This window comes from Chlorocebus sabaeus, chromosome 5 (genome assembly GCF_047675955.1).
Source record: "Chlorocebus sabaeus isolate Y175 chromosome 5, mChlSab1.0.hap1, whole genome shotgun sequence".
NCBI classification, from domain to species: Eukaryota; Metazoa; Chordata; class Mammalia; order Primates; family Cercopithecidae; genus Chlorocebus; species Chlorocebus sabaeus.
The window spans coordinates 86,057,811-86,065,232 of record NC_132908.1 but is presented as its reverse complement, the minus strand read 5'-3'; the positions used below and the strand labels follow the sequence as shown (position 1 = coordinate 86,065,232).

General features: G+C 46.9%; 1 protein-coding gene across 1 annotated transcript in view; it reads left to right on the top strand.

Moving 5' to 3' along the window:
• Nucleotides 1-2,679: 2,679 nt before the first annotated feature.
• ANKRD11 (ankyrin repeat domain containing 11) overlaps nucleotides 2,680-7,422 on the top strand; it is a 154,144-nt gene continuing 149,401 nt past the window's right edge. Inside the window, 1 exon segment of the mRNA XM_038008124.2 lies at nucleotides 2,680-2,781. The gene's annotated coding sequence lies outside the window, so the exon portion shown is untranslated.

The following is a 7,422-nucleotide window of genomic DNA, read 5'->3' as shown; positions in this document are numbered from 1 at the left end:
TTTATGTGGAAACTTCTGGGAGAGGAGAGGATTTCACTGAATGCAAACAGGAGGAAGGAGCAGATGTAAACCCTAGGCGTCCGGAAGCAGGGTTGAGTCAGCGGCGCCTTGGTCTTAGGAGGAGGCTGGGATGGATAGGTTGAGCCCGGAGTGGCCATTTCTGTTTCTCCGCCTGCACACCCACTTCCAAGGCTTACAGGGGCTTCCTTTGTGATGTAGGAGGAAGCACAGTGGCAAGAGGAGAGCACAGGCAGGGCTGACGAACGTGATGACTCTCAGAAAGAAACTGTGTAAGGTCATATGTAAGGAGCAGACTCCGTTCTATCTTAAGGAAGAAATAGAATTCATTTTGGTGATGTTTCTTTTGTTACAGTGGCCGGCCATCAGGTTGCGTTAATAAAATGGAAAAGTAGTGTTTCAAGATGGTGGACAAGTCTAGCTGGGCAGGGACAGAGCCTGCAGTGTGGAATGCTTGCCAGTCAGCCATTCATCCAAGGGGCGTTTGTTGACTTTTGTCCTTATTAAAGGACAGCGCACCTGCTGTGTACTAGAACGTCTGAGCATGAGAGTGAGAATCCCACGCTTCAGGGATGTTGCTGTTCTCTCGGAAGCTGTGTAGTCCCTTCCCTCCCCCAACCCCCATTTACATTCTGTTCATTGCATCTCAGATGTTGAGCTGTACAAATCATTGTGGGCTCATATTCTAAATCAAAAGAACACTACACATTCAGGGACAGTGGTGTATTTTTATTTATTTATTTTATTTTTTTGAGGTGGAGTCTTGCTCTTTCGCCCAGGCTGTAATGCAGTGGCATGATCTTGGCTCACTGCAACCTCTGCCTCCTGGGTTCAGGTGATTCTCCTGCCTCAGCCTCCCGAGTAGCTGGGATTACAGGTGCACGCCACCACACCTGGCTAATTTTTGTATTTTTAGTAGAGACGGGGTTTCACTATGTTGGCCAGGCTGGTCTCGAACTCCTGACTTTGTGATCCACCCACCTTGGCCTCCCAAAGTGCTGGGATTACAGGCGTGAGCCACCATGCCCGGCCTATGACAGTGGTGTGTTTTTAAAGGAAAGAATGTTGTGTTTGTTATTGAAGAAGTTTGTTTGTTTGTTTATTTATTTATTTATTTATTTAGAGATGGAGTCTTGCTCTGTCACCCAGGCTGGAGTGCAGTGGTACAGTCTCTGCTCACTGCAAGCTCCGCCTCCCGGGTTCACACCATTCTCCTGCCTCAGCCTCCCCAGCAACTGGGATTACAGGCACACACCGCCACGCCCGGCTAAATTTTTTGTATTTTTAATAGAGACGGGGTTTCACTGTGTTAGCCAGGATGGTCTTGCTCTCCTGACCTTGTGATCCGCCCGCTTCGGCTTCCCGAAGTGCTGGGATTACAGTCGTGAGCCACTGTGCCCGGCCAAAGAATTTTATTTTAATTAATTAATCTATTTTTTTGAGATGGAGTCTTGCTCTGCCACCCAGGCTGTAGTGCAGTGGCACGATCTTGGCTCACTGCAACCTCTGCCTCCTGGGTTCAAGTGATTCTCCCATCTCAGCCTCCCGAGTAGCTGGGATTACAGGCGCCCACCACCACACTCGGCTAATTTTTGTATTTTTATTAGAAATGGGGTTTCACCATGTTGGCCAGGCTGGTCTCAGACTCCTGACCTCAGGTGATACATCTGCTTTGGCCTCCCAAAGTACTGGGATTAGAGGCATGAGCCACTGCATGTGGCCGATATTGAAGAATTTTAGACCTTTCAAACTAAAGAGGTTTTAAAAAAAAGTCAAATCAGTGCCCTTGTTTTATTTCCCCCCCTTAATACTTCAAAGTAAAAATAATCATTTTAGAAAAACCTGGTATCATATGATTACTAGACTTTTTTTTTTTTTTCGGAGGCACACTCTCTCCCCTAGGCTGGAATGCAGTGGCATGATCTCAGCTCACGGTAACCTCTGCCACCTGGGTTCAAGCAGTTCTTCTGCCTCAGCCTCCTGAGTAGCTGGGATTACAGGTGTGCGCCACCACAACGAGCTAATTTTTTTGTATTTATTGTAGAGATGGGGTTTCGATACGTTGGCCAGGCTGGTCTCAAACTCCTGACCTCAAGTGATCCTCCCGCCTTGGCCTCCTAAAGTGCTGTGCCTACAGGCGTGAGCCACCACCCCGGCCCCTAGACATTTCAATTACGTCTTTTCTACTCTCAAAAAAGTTTTAAGAAAAACTTGTATGGTTCTGTGAGTTGTAGTATGTAAGAGGTTTACAGTTCCATATAGATTTTTGGATCAATTTTGAAAACGAAGTTGGAAATCTGATAGTTCCTGCACCGAATCCTTAGGCCACCTTGGGAGTGTTGCTGTTGTAAAGATACTATGTCTTTTGATCCATGAATGTGGGATTTTCCCCCCACTTATGTAGGTCTTCAGTTTCTTTCAACAGTGTTTTGTGGTTACAGGGTGCAAGTTTTACACTTCTTTGGTTAAATTTGTTGCTAAATATTCTTTTTGATGCTGCTTTAAATGGAAATGTTTCCTTCCTCTTTTTCAGATTGTTCATTGCTTGTGTATAATGATGATACAGCTGACTTTTGTATATTGATCTTGTATCATGCACCTCTGCTGAGTTGATTGACTGATTGAAGACCTGGGTGCGTACCAAGAGATGGTTCTTCATGGAGTTGTATCTGATTCTGAGGTTCCTGCTCAGCAAAAGACAGGCTGGTGACAGGTGTCCTGACATCCGCTGCCACTTGGATTATTCATTTTGTGAAACAGACAGTGAGTGTTGGGAGAGGTCACACATAACTAAGTGATTGTTGAGTAGGAGCTTCACACTGAATGAAATGGCCGCTTCCCAGATTTCTCCATCTTCTCTGTTTCCCAGTGTCCATGACGCTGATCATAAAATGGTGAGGCCAGCAGTGAGCTCCAGAGACAAGTAGATCACAATATATTCATGGTTTCTTTTGAGTTTTGCCATGAGAGTGTGGTGCTGATTGGAATTCTGTGGGTTTACTAAGAGCTAGAAGTAAATTGGTCATCTGTGTGCCTGATTTCCGCTTTCTGAAAGGTTGGTCTTATGTCTTTGTTGGTCAGGATTTCAGATTTGTGTGTGTGTGTGATGTTTAAGTGACCATCAGAGCTTCTTGTTCCCTTTCAAGGCTTGTTTTAGTGAAGCCAAGCAGGGAGTTGGCGTTTGTTGCTCAGGGAGCTTGTGAACTCGCTGGCGCTGGCTGGGGTCCTGTGGAGCTGGGCCTCCTACGGTGGGGAGGCAGGTGCTGCTTGGGGTCCTGTGGAGCCTCCTGTGGGAGGGAGGCAGGTATTGCACACTCCTGCATTGTCTGTTCTTCCTGCAGCTTCTCCTGCTGTGTTATTGGGACTCTTCTCCCTGTTGGCTTTTGCGTCACTTTCTCTTGTTTGATTTCATGTGTTTGTCCTCCTGATTTTCAGGTATTTCCCAGTTTCTGATCTACAGCTTCCTTTTTTTTTTTCATTACAGCTGTGTGTCTGTTTACTTTCAAACGCAGATTGTTTTTGCCGTTCCGCTGGATCTGGGGAGGAAGGGAAGGTTGTGGCAGGAGTTGGATGCCTTCTCTGAGGACTGAAGGTTCTCCTGCCTTCCATAGTTGGCCTTTGTTCTTCAGCAAAGGAGTTTGATTCCTATCAGGGCAGGCGTTGTGGAAAGGGAAGAACGGTTGTGTGAAATCATTTCTTCTCGTTCTCATTCTGCATTCATCCACTTTGCACCTTCTTCTGTTAAATGGTATAAAGAGAATTGTTTAGGAACATTGATTTTGTTTCCTGTTTCATTTTTTCCTGTAGTAAAAAGAAACATTTGCATTGAAGAAGGAAGCCTGGTTTTCCTTCCAGCTCCTCCCCATGCTCACCTCAGTTCTGAAGTTTGCTTAGTTGCCTTTATTCCCTCGAGCCTTCTCTTTCACTTTAAATCAGAGAAAACAAACAAGTAGCACCCCACCCTTAAGAAACACCAAAAACAGGAAACAAATAACTGCACCTTCTCCGCCCTCAGCCCAAAAACACGAAGGGGGGGCGGGTGTGTTCACTGGAAGGAGGCCAAGGTTAGGAGACTCGCCTGATGAGAGTGGTAGGGGGCTTGTCCGCACCAGCCGGCCTTGGCGTTGGGGGCTCCTGGCACCATTGTGGGAGTGGAATCCAATTGGTTGTGTCTTTTTTTTGACTGATAAATAAAATGAGATGAGGCTGGATCGTAGGTCTTTAGTGTTCCATTTTAAGTCCTCTAGAGTTACATTGTACGGAGATTTTTTAGCCATAATAATAGGAGGTGCATATTCATGGTTTTTACATTTCCAGTTTCAAGACTGATCGTGGTGAAGAGTGTGGGCTCTGGAGCCAGCCTGGTTTCAAGTCTTGGCCCCACATTTAGTCAATGTGACCTTGACTAAATTTCTCACACCCCTGGGGCCTAAATTTTCTCATCTGCAAAGGGGAGATAATAATGATACCTACTCTGTGGGATTATTGTGAGGATAAAGTGAGTTGATAGTAGATAAAGCCATATGAAATTATCAATATTGGACTCTTTCTTTTTTGGACTTTTTTTTTTTTTTAATAATTTGAGCTTTTTAAAAAATAATTTGTGTCTTCACTTACAGTTGTAAGAAATCCTTGAGAGCCCCTTGTACACTTCAGCCAGTCTCCTCCTCTCTTCCAGTGGTAACACATTGGAGAACTGTGCCCTTAATAGAACGTCACAGCCAGGATGTGGACACGGTATCACTGACCAGTCTTAACTCAGGTTGCCTGAGGTTTACTTGTACGTGTGTGTGAGAGAGAGAGACTGATTGATTGATTTGAGTTCTGTGCAGGTTTGCCACTGAGGGCTCCCGTCCCTGCTGTGTTGCTGTACTGGATAGTTCCACAACCGCAAGGATCTGCCCTTTGCCCTTGTCTAGCCACATTTGCCCCTTCCAGCCCATCTCCCCACCCTGGTCCCTAACCCCTGGGAACCTCTGATTTGTCCTCCATTTAAAGAATTTGTCATAAGAATGTCATATACATGGAATCGTAGAATTGTGACCTTTTCGACTGGCCTTTTGCTCAGTGTAATGTTTGCTCTGTTTGCTGCTGAGTGGTCTGTGTGGTGTGGGTGGACGGCAGCTTAGTATCTGTCTACCCATTGTGAGAAACACACATTCACCCGTCCAAACCCAAAGAATGGACTTGGAGACACACAGAATAGCGGAAGCAAGACTTTCTTCTTTTTCTTTCTTTTTTTTTTTTTAAGACAGAGTTTTGCTCTTGTCACCTAGACTGGAGTGCAATGGCGTAATCTCGGCTCACCGCAACCTCCACCTCCTGGGTTCAAACGATTCTCCTGCCTCAGCCTCCCTAGTAGCTGGGATTACAGGCATGCACCACCATGCCTGGCTAATTTTGTATTTTTAGTAGAGACGGGATTTCTCCATGTTGGTCAGGCTGGTCTCGAACTCCCAACCTTAGGTGATCCGCCTGCCTCAGCCTCCCAGAGTGCTGGGATTACAGGCATGAGCCACTGTGCCCGGCCAGGAAACAAGATTTTTAATGGCAGTCTTGCAAGATCGGGTGCCTGGTATGCAGGCACACCCGCAGCAGTCACACAGCAGGTAGCTTATCTCCCAGCAAGCAAGTCACTCCCCCAGTTCCTCTTTGGTTGAGTACTATGGGGTTGCAATCTTCCCGGAGGTCGCCTGAGTTTCATTATCCCCCTTATAAGGTTGTACCCCGTCCCCTTACCTGCGTAAGTTTTTATTTCCCAGTACCGAAACTTTCTTCCCATTTGTGGGTTGACCCTCCTCTGCATTTTGTTCATTATTGTGGCCTTCCCGGTGCGTGAGCCGTGTGGTTTGTTCCCTCCGCAGGCTGGCCGCCAGTGCGCAGATTGATCATGCTTGGAAAATGGACCATTTAAAATGTTTTCTTACACCATCAAAGCACATCTGGGCTGATTCTAGTTTCTGGTGCTTATGAATAAAACAGCTATGAACAACTGAGTGGGGGTTATGGGACCATTTTTGACCTGTAGTAATGGTGGGCTCACATGGCTGAGTCGAGTCAGGTCAGGTGCTGAGTGCCTGCTGCTGCACGTTAGGTGTTTCTGCCTGAAAGCAGCAGGCACCATCTTGTCCTTTCAGGTTCACTCTGACCACACATCTCATACCTTCTCTGTGCATGTATTTGAAGTTACTGAAAAGGTGTATATCAGGAAAGCCGCAGCTCTGCACTAGTCTCTTAAAACCCATCCGTGTGCTCCTGTACTCACTGGGTTTCGTGAAAGGAATGTACAGCCGCCGTTGTGTGGGAAGTAGGGAAAAGACAGACCTGACCCTGAGACAGGCTGGTGTGACTGCCGTTTGGAGCCCAGGCTAATGGTGCTGGTTAGTCAGCCAGTGTCGGGGGCAGACGCCCATCGTCAGTGGCTCCCCTGTGGACCCTCTCAGCCTAACGCGAGTGAAAATCATCGTTTGCATACGGTCATGATTGAAAAAGTGTTCTGGCTAACAGCGTTTTGAGACCAAGGCCAGTGTAGGGACCAGTGTTTGCTAACATGGACTCCTGGGCTCTGCGGGTGTTGGGAAAGTGGCTCACAGGAGGGAGCTGAGGGGCCTGAGCTCACAGCTGTGAAACCAGAGTGGCCCTTGGTTGTCTGAAGGAGCAGGCGGTGTGGGGCAGCCACAGGCCTCATGGTTTTTCTTTGCTGTCAGTTGGAATTAGTCAGTGTGGATAAAAAGAATTGCTCATCTTAGTGGACTGAAGACTATGGTTAGCAATTGTAGATCTCCTGATTGAAAAAAGTGATAATTGATGTGCCTTGATATAAAGAAAGAAAAAAAGAAAAAGTGATTAAAGTGGGAGTGAATTAAACATTCATAGAGTTGTGTAGGTCACAGTCTCCTAAAACTTGTGGTTCTCTTAGGAGAGAAAAGGGAGACTCTGTAAAAAAAAAAAGTTAGCAATCTTGAACTTCCGTTCCTTTCCAAAAATAAGCGTCAGGTCTGCCCAGCTTCCTTCCCAGGGAGGCTGTCATTCTGTTTCGGACAGTACTTGTGGCCGTGACTGTTTGTTGAGAGCCTGCATAAAGCAGCTGTTATGCAGCAAAGCGAGGGGAGAGCCGATGACGTTGGAAGAAGTGTGGTGCGACTGGGTCTGCGCGAATGTCGTGGTGTTACTTGACAGTGGTTTGGATATTTATTCTTAGACAGGGTCTCAGTGCCTTGCCCAGGTGGAGTGCAGTGGTGCCACCCTTACTCACTGCAGCCTTGGGCTTCTGCACGGATGTGATCCTCCCACCTCGGCCTCTTTTTTTTTTTTTGAGACGGAGTCTCTCGCTGTCGCCCAGGCTGGAGTACAGTGGCCGGATCTCAGCTCACTGCAAGCTCCGCCTCCCAGGTTTGCGCCATT